Raw genomic sequence first — 19,399 nt, forward strand, 5'->3', positions numbered from 1 at the left:
GGAGATATACCTAATACAGTGACTACTGACCACGCTTATAGTCAGATTTTCCACCAGGGGACCCCTGAAGACTTCCGGTACAGTTCCAACCCTGGCCAGTGTGCTCTCACATTATTCACTGTTAGCTTCATCTCCCCACGATGAACTGCGTAACATCTACAGTTCTACCTGTGAGGAGTTCTCCTTGCAGGAACCTGGTGTCAGCTTTTGACAGCGTCAACTATTTTCGTTACACCGGTATTCACTTTAACGTTGGTGAACCTTTGCCTCTAATGCACACACACACACACACACACACACACACACACACACACAAAACCTGCTTTTAGATGTAAAGACTTAGACCGTTTGACAGCTGCTTATGCAAAATTTTATATAACATATTTTATGCAATAATATATTTCCTGTAATAATTCATTTTGAGTTGTTTAGCAAGTGTGAAACCTTTTTTTTAAAGATCCTTTTACTTTCCATATGCTTTAAAACATACTCCAGCAGCGTGTGCTGATTTGACCTCCGAGAGCTGCTAATTTATTCCTGTTCGTTTTTCTGATCCATCTGAAACTCTCTGCTCACTCCAACAGATTAAATTCTCCCCACACAGACGTTATATAATCATTTAACAGAAATCTATAATAAAATCTGCTCTGTACACCCACACGGCCACCAGACACACCGCGCTGAGCCGCTGAATCAATGAGAAGTGAGTGGATGTAAACTGCACCCTGCTGAAAAGAACAGCACAGAACAGGTAGCATTTCATGCTGGTCTATCCTGGTTTATGCTGGTCTGGTTCTGGTTTAGCTGGTCACCCCAGCATGATCATACTGGTTGACCAGCATACTAGCATTGAAGCACAACATAATGCTGTTTTTTCTAGTAGGGCACAGCTGTGTGCTAGATATAAATGCTAAAGGCTGCACCACAGCTGTGAAATTAGGTGTAAACATCCACACTCTGCAGGTTAGATAAGCAGAAGAAGAAGGAGAGTGAAGATACTCTCTGTTTCTATATCTGTTCATGTGGTTTACATGCAGGCCTGAGATGTGTAAGGTTTAAAGCGATAGTACAATAATGAAATAATCAATGTTTGCTTTAGTTTTAGCACTGGAGCTACGAGGCTAATATAGCACACAATTAATGGCAGCTTGTAGCTAACCAAATAGCATAGTGCCTGTTTGTTTTCTTACCTCACTTTATTGGCAGAACAGAATTTACTCTCCTGACCGTGCTGTGTCCAAATGATTTAGCGCTATGCAGCTAACACTGCAGCACAATGCTAAATCATCTGGATCACATATGGTCAGGAGAGTAACCTTTTACCTAGGCCTGTCACAATCATAGCATTTTAGCATTTTAACGATTGATAGCCGCATAAATAATAGCAAACAACACTTTGGTTGGCTCAAGTAAATAAACAGTACTCACTGCTGCCCTCTGAAGGTGTTATAGCACCAGTCAGACATTAGAACCACTGTCACTCTTGTTTCAAGTCTCAAAAAATGTGTTTTCATACAGGAAAAATGCACAGAAAACTTTGAGACATTGTCTTTTACGATAGTTTTAAGAAGATTTTGAGTCTTTTTTTGGAGGGATATGTGCAGGGTGTTGAATAGTAAACTTATTATTTCAGATTTTCCACTGTTTTCCCATCATCAACATTCCATATAAAACTTAGAAGACACGTGTAGATTCACTGGTGGTTTTGGATAGTAAATAAAATGCCTATATTTGTGTTGTAGTCATGGTGACCCCTGGTTCCTATCACCACCACTGTGAAGAAAATTGAAATGAAAGCTAACAAGTGTGGAAAATAATCCAATGTATATAGTGAAAATCTCTCTAAGTATCATGATATAATATTTTGGCCATAACATGCAGCCCTGGGATGAAGGATGAAGCAGTGGCTCAGTCTGGGCTGCGTCTCACTCCAGCTCCACAGAGGTGATAAATCTGATGAGGTTTGTTTAGCTGGTCTGGTCAGGCTTGTGTATCTGTTCTGTGGCGAGTGTTATTGTGTGTTATTGTGTGAGTGTACGCGGAGGTGGCTGATAATCGCTGAAGGACGTTCAGGCTGCTCTTCTCTTGCCTTCTCTTAACATCTGAAAACACAGAGGCCTTGCTGAGCAGAGCTGGTGCACAGATTTCCCTCAGAGGCAGCATACATGTTCAGAAGAAGCTGGTAGCTATAATTGCTGGTATATATAATTGACACAATACAGTATCGTTACATAATAAGTACTTGGGTGTAAAAAACAACAAACACCACATGAAATACTCAGTGGCCCTTTTATCTGGTACATCATGTACTGTATCCTTTACAAGTGATCACACGCTTTTTCCACATGTGATTACGTATTTGTTTCACATCTGAAATGTGCAAAAACCCTGTGTTTATTCACACATGAAATTCATGTGTTTTTTCTGACCTCTGCCACAGTTCGAGCTTTGCTTATAGACTGTGCAGTAACAGGTGGGCTACAGTCTGTTACTGTACACCTATGAACTGCACCTACACTGGAAGTGTTTCTAATAACATGGCCAATGAAAGTAGCAAAAGGAGGGGTTTTTAACACACTGGCGATCCAGTCTGTGGCTATGCTTCTATCAGACGTTTACTCTGAGGTTAAACCGCTGATTCCTGTTGCTGTGTTAACCTACCGGGTGCAGACTAACATACGCACTGGAGCATAAAAACACGTGGAGTAAAGTACACGCTCTGTGTTTCTGTAAACCCAAAACAGCAGGAAGAGGAAAAGCCACACGGGCTGGTTTTCGCTAATGCACTGCTCTGAAGGCCTTTGTGTATTTGTGTATTGTGTTGGTGCATTTGTCCCCTTGACTATCACAGTAAGTGCAGTATGTGCAGAGCTACGAGGGAATACTTACTGGGCTGTGATCTTTTCTAACAGGTCATTAAATATTTATTGCCACAGCTACCATTTACTGACTCTCTGTGCGATCTCGGTGGTAGTTCTGACTCATAGCTGACCTCGGTGTGCTGATAGTAGCATCAGGGGGTTTCATATTTGACCTTTTTCATGTGGGTTTAGACAGCAGCATACAAGAAACAACCCACATTCTCCTGTCAATCACACTGTGGCACGGCGTTAGCCGCTAAGCTGGACTATTTAGTGCTGTCAGTCTGGAGTGCTGCTAAAAAATCCTGCTGTGGGTGAATTTCACTTTGAATGCAAGCAAAACTAACAGAAAAGCAGGGAACCGAATTCTGTTTCTAATAAGGTGAATGTTGTTCTTGCAGGTAAACATGTACTAAGTTTACCCTTTGAATAATGTTCCCATGATCAATAAATGACCGATATATTTCACCATATTTCTCTCCTGTCAATGTAAACTGGGCGATGGTAATCTTAAGTAATGCTTCCATAATCATTTCCCTAACCAATCACAAGGCTGCGTCTCTTGCCCCGTCCACACAGAACAGTTTCAGAGTCAGAGAAACTTTGTAGCGAGCTAAACTCAGCAAACCAAAAGCTAGCAAGCTAGACCACTTGTCTGTAGCTGCCTGTTGCCTGCTTGCTTGTTTTTGCTTTGTCCGTCATCTACACGTTTGTGACTTTTTTTGTCCAGTTAGCATCATGTGAAAGCTGGATAATGATGTTAGTTCTGTATGAGGGGTGGAGCAGGCTAGGAGTGTTGGACAGAGAGCTGTCAATCAAGCTGCTCATTAGCTACGCCCACACAGTTCTCAGATAGGTCTGATCAGAGTTTGTTAAGCTCAAGTTTATTATCATACTAACATCTTTAATATTTTACTACATTCCCTGGGACTTTAAATATGTCTTACAGAAGCACAGAGCTAAGCCTTTAGGTTGAACGTTAGCTTACATTAGCTAAATTAGCTACATTGCACCTGAATGTGTAAGATTGAGGTTTAATAAAGAGCACTTGCACTTGTTGTCGATACACAAAGGTAGCGAAGAGAGATTTTTACTCAGTAACATTTATTAGCAATCAAAATAGCTACGTTTAGTCATTTATAGGACACAAAAATCAAGTCAAAGTAAAGTTCCTGTGATTTCATGTTACTCAGTAAAGTCTGTTTGAGAGAAAAACGTCCTCGAGTTGCTGTAATTACCAACTTAAGCTGTCAGTCAGGCGTGATGTTTGCTTTAGTGAGATCCGGAGTGACTTGTGTCAGTTTTGTGACATTAAAATCTTTTATGTGACATGTATTTAGTCTAATCCACCTCTAATCCTGAGCTAACGTTCAGCGGAAACCTCTTGTTTAAACACAGCTCCTGTGTGAGTCTGCTAAGGTCCGCGCTCTACAACTGGAGCTTTAAACAACAACTGTACAAATGATGGAAGACAGTTCTGGGCTGATTTCATTTGCTTTCATATGCAAGTGTTGTTTGTCTACCCAGCAGTTCTTCATATAGAACTTCATATAGTTTTGCCTCATGTCTGTAATTGTGGACCAATTCTGGTGTGAATGTTGTGGACCAACAATGTAGTTGGGCCAGATTTCAATCTATTAGTTCTACTCACTTTAAAGTGTGTGGGCCAGATCTGGGCCAAGGACCCAGCTGTATACTGGGCCACAACAAAAACAAGGATGAGGCCCACAAATGTGCCAGACAAATTATGCTAACTGGGATAGTTTGACTAAAAGGTTAACAAATCAACGTTTTGCCCAAGACAAAATGTAGATGACTAGTGAAGACATGTTTGGTGTCTGAATTCTGCTTCTGTAGTTTTAGCACTGGAGCTACGAGGCTAATGTAGCTAAGAATGAAAATGTATCTACACCAGTTAGCACTAACTGCAGGCCTAAATCATCACACTAGCCCCAAACCATGTTATTCATCTCTAATAGACTGGATTGTGTGCTTTGTATCTGTAAATAAGGACTAAAGTACATCAGCATAGCTAAAACAAGAGCAACAGCCACCTTTAAAATCCTTAAAAATGAAATTGGCCACTTTTTACCTTAGTTCATGTCCTTTGTCACATAAGCAAAATCCATTGTTGTAATATTATTCAAAATACAAATTTCTTGTTTCTCTGTAGTCTTTCTTCAAAGTGTCCAGCAGGAACAGTTATACTTACCAATATCTTAGCATGTTAACTCTCTCACTTTTGGAGTTTGTAAGGTTTTAAAATAATCTCTTATGACTTATTTCAACTTGTTTACTTTGAAAACCTGTGTCCATGTTAACAGGAGTAAGGCAGTTCAGATATGTGGCAGCTTTTACGCTGTTTTCTGTAGATTTCTGAGAGGCTGCAGTAAAAGTGTAAGAAAAGCAGCACGGACTCTAACAGGCTAGTGTGCTAACTATGCATTGTTTTTCTTTGGTTTCTCAAACCATACAGATCCTGCTGACCATCACAGTTTCTGGAAAGCACACCTATCACTATCCAATCAAATCCTGAGGTATAAGCTACCTGAGTAGCCTTGGAAATACATCACGTTTAGGAAGAAAAATCTGTTCTGATTTCCTGTTCACGTTGACTTTAAGCCTGAGTTTTGTCCACTGTTATCCAATTTTAGCACAATTAGCCTCGTAGCTCTTCAGCAGACCTAAAGAACAAACTTAAGTTTGAACATGTCTCAGCTGACTGACTACATTTAGTAGTGATAGTATCTGTTTAAACATTTGAAGGGCAAAAACTGGCCTGAGATCAACAACCGACACGGTTAGCGTTAGCGTACAGCGATAGCGGCGATTAGTGGTTGTCAGAGCGTGTTTTGCTCTCAGACCCAGCGGCGTCAACACCAGCAGTGACTCAACCGCGTCTGAGGCCGGAGGGGTGAAAAGATGAAAAGTTCTAGATTTAGACTCTGACAGACTCTGAAAGTTTACACACACGGTTTGGAAACATGTTTTAAAAGTTTATTTCAGGAGGGAAAAGAATTATGCAGAGAAGTAAAGTAATATTAACATGTTTTTCCTTTTTTTGCCTTTAAGAAGTTTTAGGGGTCTATGTGTGTGTGTGTGTGGGGGGGGGGGTAATGCTTTCAGCTTTTAATTTCCTGTTTTTTTTCCCCACATTCATTTCTCTGTGTAATTTACATCTGTTCTCACTGCGAACAGAACAGGAAGAAATTAGCACGAAACAATGTCTGGGCTGCCGTACAAGCCGTGCAAACTACACGACACCTGTCAGCACCGCCTCAGGAGGACAGGAGAAAAATAATGCTGGCATTTCATACTGTAATTTTCTATTAAGCTTATTGTTCATTTAAAGATGCTGAAATAATGCTAGCAGAATTTAAAAACTGCATTATTAATGCCTTTTTCTTTTAGATTAGATAAGATTCAACTTTATTGTCATTATGCAGAGTACAGGTACAAAGCCAATGAAATGCAGTTAGCATCTAACCAGAAGTTCAAAATACAGTATTATTTATATATAAAGTGCAAGGAAGTAACTGCAAATTGACAGTTATGATATGTACAGATAAAGACAGGAGAGAAAAATCCAGATGTTGCAATATAAATATAGTAATATATATATATAATATAGAGTAAGTGGAGAGAATGCAAATGTAGGTTGTATGTACTGTCAGAGCAGCATATCGCTGTTGTCAGGAGGAAAACCTTGTCTCTCCAAAATGGTAACTTTACAGGAGAAGGAAGAACCTACTTTACTTTCAATGCAAGTCTATGGAACCAGAATTTTTTCCAAGTCCTTTTGGGCCATTTTTTTTGGTCCATTCATCATGAAATTTACAGACAATACAAAGGGCAACATGGATTTTCAAATTATGTCAAAAACTGAAAAATGACAAAAATGGAGATACGAGGTTTTCTTCCAACAGCGTCAATATGTAAAATGATAAGTATGCAGAGCAAAAACATGTACAGTAACTGTCTGTGCCAATATGAATAGTGCAGTAACAGACTGTACAAATATGAATAGTGCAATAATGCTAGAACATAAAGTACCGTAACCGTGCAGAAGTGTGTATATCTTCATTTTTCTTATATTTTATTTTTTAGAGGGCATTTGAGTGTTTTTATGTACCAAAAGTACATAATTCATTTTTACAACCTCTTTTTATCTCAAACAGGCTGTTTATGATATATGATCAAGTGATTATTTTGAATTATCTTTAATCTAGTATCTGATATTTCTTATGTTGAGATGGTTGTACCCTTAGTATGAGAGTCTTTCGCTTATTTTTATTTGTTTTAAGTGATTTTATTATGTAGAATCTGCCTATATAGTGAGACAGTTTGGCTTATTTTAGGAAATATGCAAAAGGAACAATTATCTGCAAATTAGTGAGATCATTTCAATTAATAAAAACTGAAATAAGTAGAATATTTGTGTAATTACTAGATATAAGATGATTTCACTTGCTCATGTCATTTTTTGCAGTGCTACTGTGCCTTTGTAAATATGTAAATAAGCTGTCTTCTGATTTATCCTTAATTGTAGTGTTTAAGTATTAGCCTCTTTACACTTACACTCCTTATAATTTAATTGGTAATGGGTGGGGCTAAACTACTGTAGTCTTAATAAGCCTGTGTATATAAAGGAGTTGTTTTTGTGACATGACAAAATTCAAAACAGGCCCTTGTTGTAGTTTTTAAAAGGTACATTTTGAAGCATCAGCAATGTGTGTATATACTGCATCAAACTCTTTAAATAAAACTGTGTGCGTATTCCGAGCTCATGTGTAAGTGGAGCTCTTAAAGGATTACACCTGCATTGCATTCCTCCAGAACCTGTTTGAGTTTAGCTTTAGCACCACAATGCCACAGCTGCAAGCCTCTGCAAGCCTGCGTAGCACCATTACAACACATGGCAAACATGTAAGGAGACTGCAGCGGAAATGAAAATGAAAACAGTCTCTGTTTCTATATCTGTTCATATGATGTACAGCATGAAACTCATTCGGCCCAAAACAGAACAGAGGCAGCCACCACGTGCTAACACTGACACAGCAAAAGCTGTAATGTGTGTAGGTGTGGGCAATATGGCAAAAACATTATATCACAATACTTAAGGAGGGCATATTACAATGTCCATTGCTTATTAAAGAATATACTACATTGTTTTCTATGTAGAAAACAATTCCCCGCTGAAAAGAATTAGCTGAGACTAGCTTGAATTCCAAGATGGTCCTTGCTGGCTTCTGTTAGTCCATGCTAATGCTGTTGTGTTGTATTGTTAATAAGAAAAGTTGTCAAGAATGATCACAGTTTAGCTCCTGTAACTGAAACGTACAGTTTCCCACTTTCTCCCCAAATGTAATTGATCTTCAGTCTGAGTTTGCTTCTTTAGTTTTAGTGCAGGAGCTATGAGACTAGCTAATGATGAAAGCTAACACCATTTAGCAGTTAGCATGGTGCTAACTGCATGCTTCGCTTGCTTCAAACTGTGTGGGGCTGATCAGTCTCTGTAACAGACTTAAGTATGTGGTTTCTGACACTGTTTGACTCACTGTTATCTATAATCACATGCTATAAGCACATGGGCTATAAGCACATTAGCCTAGCTAAAAACAATAGCAGCCACAATGAAGCTTTAATTGTGTCCATTTCTACAGTTTAACTTCTGTAAATAAGGTTCTCCTCTAACTGAACCAGCACTGATATTAATGTCTGACTGTATTACAGCTGAGCTAGTATGAATATGTTCCTCTTTCTGATGTCATTTCTGAAATGCAGCAGCAAGCAGAACATCCTCCTCAGGATCTTTCGCAAGCTTTCGGATTAATCGTGTAATAAAGCGTGCAGTAAATTACCTGCTTAAGTGCAAGATATCACAGCGAGGACTCTGTAATAGCTAATTAAAGCGACACCTCTCTGAGCTCCACCAGATAATGACTGTATGCTCAGAGGGTTTAATCAGCGTCTGCTGAGATGAAGCTTCACTAATTTAGCACGCTGAACATCATCTCTACAAGCCGCCTGCCTTGTGTCATTTCTGTGAGCTAAATTAATTTAAGTGCCGAGCCACCTTCAGTGATTCAGCACCTCGTTCTGAAGAGGGGAACTTTACAGCCACACAGACTTCCTATCCCGCCATAAATAAAGCATTGTGGTGGAACTTTCTAGACTTTTATTTCCACCAGAACTGTGTCGTAACGGGCGCTGTGCATGCAGAGGCTTGCAGACGTGGTGCAGCGCTAAAGCTCAAACGGGTTCTGGAGGAATGCAGCTGTAGCACTTTTAAAAAGTCACCATTGAGCGCTTACAGACGTCTGTCTGGCTGTCTGACCAGGACAGTTAACCCTTTGATGTCTGTCTTTCTGCCTTTTGATCTTCTCCTTTACAAGCCCTCTGAGTAATAGTGGGTGATATACAGGTTAATCCGGTATAGCGGTTCAAATTCTGTGTAAGGTGCTGAGTTTTCACAGCAAAACATATATTTTGGCAGGTAAAATCATCCTATAGCTAAGGAATGTAAAAATATCTCATTACCATTGCTGTAAGTATATTCTAAAATTAACTAATTTATTTGTAACCATTTTTACCAGTTTTAACTCCTTAAAATCTCAGTGTTATTACATACGAAGGCTTATTATTCAGTAACTACAGGGACTTCAATGCAAAATTGCTGAGCTGTTCTTAGATTATAGAAGTGTGTAATAAAACTTTTAAGGGGTTAAGTAATTTTAAGTAAAATGATTTCACTATATGATAAATATGTTACAAATAAGCATAATTATCTGGCAGTACAGTGAGATAATTTCACTTAATAAAATTGCTTAAAACAAGTAAAAATGTTAAATAATCTTACAGCAAACTCAAAATGGGAAAAATTAGACATATTCACTAGATATAAAATGATTTCACTGGCCAAACTAGCATATTTTATTGTCATTATTGTTATACTGTGACAAATAATGCAACATACATACATGCAAAACATCTCCTGCACAGGGAACTGCAGTCTGAGGTAAGTTAGTCTAATTTTTGTTAAAGAAACAACAATGGACAGCAATGAGTTAATGAGTTAAAGAGGAAAAGAGAGCGGAAGCAAAAGCCGTTCTCTTGGGGTTAGTCATTAGCTGCTAGCCATTAGTCTAGCATGGAGACAAACCTGCTTTAGGTGATGCCGTGGTCTCTGTACTTGGTCTTCAGCTAATACTGAAAGTGTGAATGGATGTAATATTTACCAAATTCCAGCAGCATCTCACATAGTGGTGGGCGATACAGTGAAAATACAAAATTGCGATATACGAAATGTCACAATATTCAATTTTTGGAACAAAGAAGAAAGAGCCAGCAGTGCTACATTTTAAAAAATACTATCAAAAACTGTGAACATAGTGATTTTTTTTCAACATTTGGGACTAAATCCAGTTAAACGGGACTAATTTTGCTCTCTTCATAATGAAACATGCAGTTGGTCAGTGTCTGTAAGTACTGACGATGTACACGATACACTCAGAAAAGCATATTCTATTGATTTGTGACTAAATTTATCACAACAATGATACATACTGTCGTACTGCCCAGCCCTAATCTCATGCATGAGGCAAAAAACTTCAGACATTTGTAAGTAAAACAATATTCAAAACTGTAATTTTTTAATCTTTTGAACAGAACAGAAAAAAATGAACAAAATAAACCAGAGATGTTTGATAACCAAGTACAAATGCATGTGTTTAAAATCTCACATGAAATGAGCCGGTGTAATCGGGGCCTGTATGACACACTGTTACGTATAAAAATATACAAAATTCTGAGAAATTCAGTTTTCCAGGTGACTGCTATTGTTTTTAGCTATGCTAACGTGTTTTGTCCATGTCTATAGATAACAGGGAGTCAATACAGAGTCAGAAACCACATAATAAAGTCTATTAGAGATACTGAACACCTCCATACGCTTGTAGCATGCCATTAGCACCATGCTAATTATGCTAATGCATAAGCCTCCATTATTTATTACCTACATTAGGCTTGTAGCTCCAGCACTTAAACTAAAGAAGTAAACTGCAGATACCAAACATGTCAAACATTTGGGTGAAGGGCTAGGGATTGGGGGAATTTTATTTATCAATGTATTTATTTATTTAACTATAGTTTTAAAATCAGTGCAGTCCATACCTGGTGACCTTTGACCCTGCTGCTGTGTTATGAGGGCAGTTTGTTGCTGTGTTTTGTGTGTTTGAGGTGAGGTGTCTGAAGAATGTCGGGTGTTTTTATCTTCTGAATGACGTGTTGAAGCTTATAGCCCAGATACGCCCCCCAAACACTCCCACCCTCATCATCAGGGCGTGTGTGAACAGGAGAGTGAATCCGGCCTGCTTTTGTGTCTTTATCTTCACTCTTCACCTTCCTGAGCTCGTTTCAGTCTCTGTTCTGTCTGCGTTCAGGATTACTCAGCGTTCTGCTCCAGTTCAGCTGCACAGACACATTAAATACTGCACATCTTCACTCTCTCACACGCTGCTGACAGTGATATTGAGGCTCAATGCCTGTTGGAGCTGGATTAGTTTATTTGAGGAGGTGCTGCAGTTTGAATGATTACAGATGAGATCTGTGCACAACACAGATTTAAAAAATATTGCTAAAACCCGGAGTGTAGTATTACAGGGGAGTGTAATCACACAGTGAATCTGCCAGTGTTAAATCTACACTGTGAGTGTTAAAAAACACCACCTTAAATGTTAAAAATTTAGACCATACCAATTGTAACACTACTTTGTATTAAAATGTTACACCACACCAATTTTAACACCACTTTAAGTGTCAAAATGTTACACCACACAAATTGTAACATGAATTTAAGTGGTAAAATGTTATACGACACCAATTGCAACACCACATTAAGTGTTAAAATGTTACACCACACCAATTTAACACCATTTTGTGTTAAAATATAACCCCACGCCAATTTTAACACCACTGTTTGTCAAAATTTTAAGTGTTAAAATATTACACCACACAATCGTCCAGTCAAATCTCTTACAAATTACAGCACAGCACCTCCCCAAATAAAACTAATCCAACTCCAACAGAGCTTTAGAAATATATACACGCTTTAGAAATATAAACTTGCTTTTTTAGTAAGAACAATGGTTCTATATGGAGCCATGAACACTCAAAGAACCATTTGCAGGCTTAAAGGTTCTTCACATTGATGGAGAATGTGTTGTATATGGTTCTATATAACACCAAAAAGCGTTCTTCAGTTGTTACAAGCTTAACATCATCTGCAGACTGTAAGACAGGGGCCGAACATGTAGGGGCAGAACATCTCTGGCGCTGACTAATCATAACAGAGTGTGAGAGCTGACCAATCAGTGCACACTGGGCTCATTGGGAGGTGGGGCTTAAAGACACAGGAGCTCTAACAGAACGTTTCAGACAGAGGGTGAATAGAGATGTACAGTATGAGGAAAATAATGTGTTTTTGTAACATTGAAGCTGTAAATCTGTTCTAGTAGACCAAAACTAAAATTATGAACATTGAAATAAGCATAACAGATCCCCTTTAAACACAAACAGTATCAGAAGTTCAAGCAAATCAACTCAAATCATATATATTTTTTTATTAACAAGACTGAACACACAACAATAACTTGATCAATCTCAAATAATAATAAAATGTCTCCTCTTCTACTCACATACACTATTGTATGTATTCACAGTGCAGCCCTGAGGTTTAATACAGGTTGAAGGTGGCATTTCATAAAGAGGAAATTACTGCAGGAAAGAGCACTTCCTGTCTGCTTTCATCTGCGGAAAGTGTGCGAGAGTGGGTTCAGAGAACTGCTTCAGAGAGGAACTGAAAAAAAAGAAAAGAGGTTTGGAAGAACTCTTTCTCAACTCTTTTTCTGAAGTGCTGTCAACCTTTAAGAAAGTGATTTAAGTCAAAAGTTTTCATGAATGAGAGCTTTTAAACCCACAGTTAGCAGAGCTGTGTTTGAGGTGTGCTCTATAATGTTCAGATGATCCACACAGTCATTCTGACAGACTGTAATACACTACAAGAAGTGTAGGGGGCGATATGGCTTCTATTGTTTCATTTAAAAAGCGTTCTATAATGTTCATATGATCCACACAGTCATTCTGACAGATTGTAATACACTAAAGGAAGTGTAGGGGGGGATATGGCTTCTATTGTTGCATTTAAAAAGCGCTTTGTAATGTTCATATAATCCACACAGTCATTTTGAGCTTTTAATGTGGGTAAATGTAATGTGAGTTTACTCCATTTGTTCATTGGTAATGAAATGTTTACACAATGTAAAGATCGGTTTTCAAAAGGCGGAACATTTTTACATGGAAAGGAGGAACTGGCTGTTCACAGCATTTATCTTTTTGTTTGAGCATTTTGCAAACATGCAAGATATACAAGCAGTTTGCTAAGCCAAAGTGATACCACATTTCAGGAGAATCTTCAAGGAATATCATATCATAGCCGGATCTAGTTATTGGAATACTCCAGCATTTTACAGTATAATGTCTATTTACTGTATCTCTATCTGTCCACTAAAGCACCTGCCCACTGACTTCTAATATGAGTGAGTTTAGAGTCAGTCACTATCTGTGAGCATACAATACAGACAGGGGTGTGGCTAGTAGTGTTGAAGTACTCAAGTCTGGCCTTGGTCTCAAGACCATAAATGAGCAGCCTCGGTCTCGGTTTAAAGTGGACTTGGAAATTGTTGTCGAGACTAGCCGAGTCTGATGCCTCAGTCTGAGGGAACCGCAAGCTGAATTATTATTGAATATCAACAAAACCAGAATTCTCGCTGTTCTTCAGCTGTGTTGAAACTGACAGAAGCAGCAAGACAAACAAGTAATAACAAAGACTTTGTTCTTTCTTTGTTCTGTCACCTGCTGTGTGTATACAACAATGTAAGTAATCATTTATTTCAGTTGTATGTATTTATTACTGTGTTATAACTTAGTAACAAAAGTTATTTATACAGTTTAGCTCATCACTCAGCTGTGTAAAAGTCGCATTAACAATGTTCTGATCCTTCAGCTTTGTCAAAATGTCTGACTGTAGCATATATTTACAGGCAGAACTCCACATAAAACTGTAGGTATGTTAGTAGCTTAAAATTCACTGCTCATTACATTGTTTACAAATCCATTGGTAGAACATCATTAATTGTAATTAATCTTTGGCTATTTTCTGCTGTATTTTTAGCCATTTTCATTATTTTATGTGGTTGTGTAATATTATTAGCTTCTTCCTACAACAGTCATAGTTATGGAATATTATTGTTGTCATTTAATAATAAAAGTGGATGTAGTTTATGTTCATGTGGAGATTCTGAATAATTTACAGAAAAAAGAAATAGAAAGAAAGAACCTCACAACTGCATCCAGTTACAGTACAAAGTGTGACTAAGACTGTAATATAATAATAATTAATAATGTTTTAGGCTGTTTATTATTTGATGTTATATTTTACAAAATATATTATGAAATGTAATATTATTATTAGTATTATTATATATAACATATATAAAGTCATGATAATGTATGTGTAACTAACTACAAACAAATGCAATTTGTTCATTAATTTTTAATCTGAAAAAAATCTTAATCTGGTCTTGGTCTTGACTCAGACTCAACCTCTAAAAGTCTTGGTCTAGACTTGGACTCGACTAATAAAAGTGTTGGTCTTGAGTTGGAGCGTCTACTAAAATTATTGGTCTTGACTCCGCTACTAAAAGTCCCGGTCTTGATTCAGACTCAACTACTAAAAGTCTCAGTCTTGACTCAGACTCGGCTACTACAAGTCTTGGTCTTGACTCTGACTCAACTACTAAAAGTCTTGGTCTTGACTAAGACTCGTCTACTACAAGTCTCAGCCTTGACTCGGACTCGACTACTAAAAGTCTTAGTCTTGACTCAGACTCGACATGTCTTGGTCTCGGTCTTGACTCGGGCTCGCCTCTAGTGGTCTTGACTACAACACTAGTATCTAGAACCTTTTCAGCAGGGTGGCGGGTTAGACCCTGCAGTTTTATTGGGGTGTTAAACTGTCAGGGGAAAAAGGTGTGAGGCAACACTGTGAGAGACAGAGATGCGGGAAGGTGTTTTAAGTTGGGGAAATTTTAAACAGCGTAAATGTGGCGTGACTGATGACATCATTCAAAATGATTTGCCTTTTTTTTACTAATTCACATCAAACAGAACCTGTCATACAGTTCTGTAATGAGGTGGGAGAGACAGTATATACATCTAACTGAAACATCAGACCACTGTTCCCTGGACCAACTTTATGCAAATGAGCTGAGTGGCCACCGATCAGATTGTTGATATGTGGTGCGGTGACCGATTGGGTCACCCACAGTCACACACTGGCATTTACCACTGGAACGCACACAGAGTGGAAGATACAGCAGTAGATAAAATGTTATTATCTTAGATTATTTTTTTAATTTTACTTCTTAAAATCTAAGTCTTATTACACACTAAGGCTTATTATTCAGTAACTACAGGGACTCCAATGCAAACTAGCTGAGCTATTCTTAGATTATAGAAGTGTGTAATGAAACCTCGGGCCTTCTCTGGCCATTTAAGGGGTTGAAAAATAATATGAGGCTGATTTGGGGCTCAAAATTGGCCTAGAACTCTGCACAGACAGTATGTTTGAGTGACGCCCCCAAAACAGCTATTTTTCATCTCACTGTAATCACTGCAAAAAATGGTATCTTGTCAGGTAAAATTATTAAAAATATAGTCAATAAATCTAGTATTTCTCCTGTTGAGATTGTTGTAATCTTAATTTAGGATTATTTACTTTATTTCTAGACATTATTTACTTGTTTTAGGTAATTTTATTAAGTTAAATTATCTCACTATATTGGCAGATAATTTAGCTTGTTTTAAGAAATCTGCTTGAAACCAGCAACATTATCTGCCAGTATAGTGAGAAAATTTTACTTGATAAAAATCACTTAAAACAAGTGAAAAGTGTCTAGGAATAAACTGGATAATCTTATAATAAGTGCACAACCTTCTCAAAATGGGAAATATTAGATATACAGACTAGATTTAAGATCATTTCACTTGACAAGATGCAGTGATAAAAATACAGTGTTCACTTAAACAGAGCAGCTACTGCAGACTTTGAAAATGTAAAAATATTAAATCCACTTTAAAACAAGCTCACACAAATCTTTGCTCAAATTATTGTAATGTTCAGGATGTTTTATTATTATTATTTTAACAGCGGCAGTCCTGAAATCAGAGGGTGCTGCAGCCCCCTTAACACCAACACCCCCCCCAAACACACCCACGTCCCTCGTGTGAGAGTGATATTTGGTCAGGCAACAAACTAGTTTACTGTAGCATTAGCAGGAACTCAGACTCGGCACTGGATCCACTTCTGATGAAATCTAGTCTGCATTATTAAACACCCGCATGAAGCTGAATTTAGATTACATGATAAACGACAGATACTACGACACAATAGTAAGTGTTAATAGTTACTCGTTTTTGATAGTAATCTCATCTTATCTTATATCCTGCTTCATATAATGTAGCTCACAGGGCAGCACTGCTGAAGTGCACTGGGCAAATTATTAATATGGTCAGAAAGTTCTATGAAGACAAAATAATAAATGTTATGAACTGCTTAATCATATTTTAAATACAGTTTCACTCTAGAAACACTGGCAGTGATTTTTGTCCTGTTTTCTCAACTCCAGTCACAGTAATGTTACTGTAACCATGTACACTCTAAAAAAGATGGTTCTTCAAGGGTTCTTTAGTAAAGACAGTGATTCTGTATATAACCATGAACACTTGCATGCTTGAGTGGTCCTCTGCATGGTGAGATTGTTCTCAGATTCTCTGATGGAGAATGTGTTCTATATAGTCAGTATGTGAAATCCACCCTGGTATTCGGGGGTCCCATGTTGGCTGGCTGCTAACTCACTCACTATAGCAGTGCTGATACTTCAATGGCAGCAAAATGTTTAGTTTATCAGTTTTTTTTCTGTAAAAGCTCTATTCTAGTTTGGTGATCTTCCTCACATTAACTGAGATCTTACTCTTCTCCTCTTCTGTCTTCAGTCTGAGAAATGAGGAACAGTCTCTCTTTACACCAAACTCTTGGGAAACTGGACGAGTTTTCAGATTTACAGATCTGCTGCAGCACATTGTAAAGTTTGTAAAGTTTTGTAGAGTTACAGTTTCTAGACTATGAAGGACCGACTGGTGAACCACTCTGCTACAGCCTGAGGCAGAGCAGTGCTGCAGCTCTAGTTAATCAAGAACACCAAAGATAGAAGCTGATTGTGGGTGAAGCAGATAAACAATGAGCTTCACTGAATGTGTATTTGAGTCTCTTTTTTTTTGAGACATTCGGAGGGTCCAATAGGTTCATTAGACCACTCACATCTTGTATGTAGAACCGAAGCTATGCTTCCCAGGAGGCTGGCACTGACAACCCCTTGGCTGCATCCCTGACCACAGATACAGCAGATGGAGACTGTGTTATAAAAACTGAAGAATTCCTTAAAATAAAAACAAATTCACACCTACAGAACAAAGATTAGAGAGCAGCCCCGCAGCAGGGACAACTACCGCAACTGGGGTAAAAGTGTGCAGTAAAAACACCAGTCTGATGTGGCTGCTAAAATGTGAGGTGTAAATGAATTAATTTGATGTTGTTGTGTGCTGGAATAAAGTTTTGCTTACAGCAGATAACATCATTATTGCTTCAGAGCACAGTTTTGAAGACACGGGTCGATTTCTCCACTTTTTTCTGAAGATGCGTCTCTGCTTGCATAGTTACCAGAGACAACAGCAGCGCAGATCATCACAGAAAACCACCTTTGCTTTTCCCATGACTTTATTTTATACACACTGAATAGGGGGAACCCTTGCTATGCTAAAGAACTGTACATCTCATAAAGTATTTTTCTCTGACTTTTAGTATGGAGGATCAATATTTCAGTTTTTTCCTTATTTTATTGGTGTACTATCTGACACACAGCTGGTCAGCCTGTCGACAGAGTTTTGATCATCAGAATTAATGGAAATGTATAATTGCGTGTCATGAGCATAGCTATAAAAAATTAGTATTATTTTGTCTTAATGACATCACCTAGAACTGACATTACCAAGAGAAAGCAAAGGCCCTGAAACAGAACCCCATGGGACTCCACAAGAAATGTTAAATGTTTTTAATGAATGGTTTCCCAGTGAAAGGCCTACCCAGAATTCAAGATGATTAGATTAGAATTACAAAAGTTTTCTTCGGGGACTATTTTGCCTCACAGCGCCCTGCATGTATCCCTCCACCATGAACGGACTTAAAGACCAAAGTCTCCTCAAACTTATCATAAAACAATGTCTCAGACATCGGGCAGTGTATTCATAACCATTTCATGTAATAACTTTCTGTGAGGGAGCTTTTAGAGGTGGACATCTGGTTCCTATCACCACCACTGTGAGTAATTCTGACTCGACAAGTTTCTCTATAACAGAGTATTTCACACCAAACCACTCCGAACGGCTTGTTTGCATTATTTAATTATGCAGTTGTTTTAAAAACGAGTGGAATTTCCCCTTTAATTAGAGAGAAGCACATGGGTGATGCAGGAACTATCGCTTTAAGCCCAGCTGATCTTGTAGAGTTAAGTCTGTAGAGCCGCTTGGTGCTAACTGGGGCAAAGTGGACAAACTGTCTGTCCACAAAGGATCCAGGAACACCGTTCTGCTTTCTCACCTTTAATCTTTCCTCCCTCCTCCTCTTCCTCAGGACTGACCCTCACCCACTGCACTGACAGATTTCTGAAGGGTGTAACAAAGCATTGAAAAACTGTTATATAACTGAATGTCACACCCTCTATTATAACACACTTATACACATTTGAAGTGTGAACAAGGCCTAATCATGATCATTCTCAGCACTGTAGTGACACTGAATTGGTGTGTTAGTGTGTGTTGCGATGGTGCGAGTTGATCAGACACAGCAGTGCTGCTTGAGTTTTTAAATACTGTGTCCACTCACTGTCCACTCTATTAGACACTCCTACCTTGTTGGTCCACCTTGTAGATGAAAAGTAAGAGACGACAGCTCATCTGCTGCTTGTGTTGTGTTTGTGTTGGTCATCTTCCAGTCCTTCATCAGTGGTCACAGGACGCTGTTGGCTGGATGTTTTTGGTTCTCAGTCCAGCATCAACACTGAGATGTTTAAAAACTCCAGCAGCGCTGCTGTGTCTGATCCACTCGCACCAGTGCAACACACACTAACACACCACCACCATGTCAGTGTCACCGCAGTGCTGAGAATGATCCACCACCCAAAATAGTACCTGCTCTGTGGGGATCCTGTGGGGGTCCTGATCATCGAAGAACAGGGTAACAAAGTATGCAGAGAAACAGTTGGACTACAGTCTGTAACTGTAGAACTTCAAAATGAAACTAAATGGTCAGTGGAGCTGATAAAGTGAACAATGTATACAAGGAGGTGCTATTAATGAAGTGGCCA

The 19,399-nt window shown here is 38.5% G+C and overlaps 1 protein-coding gene across 2 annotated transcripts in view; it reads left to right on the forward strand.

The window, feature by feature from the left end:
* palm3 (paralemmin 3) overlaps positions 1-19,399 on the forward strand; it is a 57,485-nt gene that overhangs the window by 5,762 nt on the left and 32,324 nt on the right. Inside the window, exon 1 of one of the 2 annotated variants that reach the window (XM_036570624.1) lies at positions 13,581-13,793. The exons of the other annotated variant lie outside the window; for it this stretch is intronic. The gene's annotated coding sequence lies outside the window, so the exon portion shown is untranslated. Of the gene's footprint in view, positions 1-13,580; positions 13,794-19,399 lie in introns of those variants that run through there. 2 annotated transcript variants of the gene reach the window in all.

Source organism: Colossoma macropomum, unplaced genomic scaffold (assembly GCF_904425465.1).
Source record: "Colossoma macropomum unplaced genomic scaffold, Colossoma_macropomum, whole genome shotgun sequence".
Lineage (NCBI taxonomy): Eukaryota > Metazoa > Chordata > Actinopteri > Characiformes > Serrasalmidae > Colossoma > Colossoma macropomum.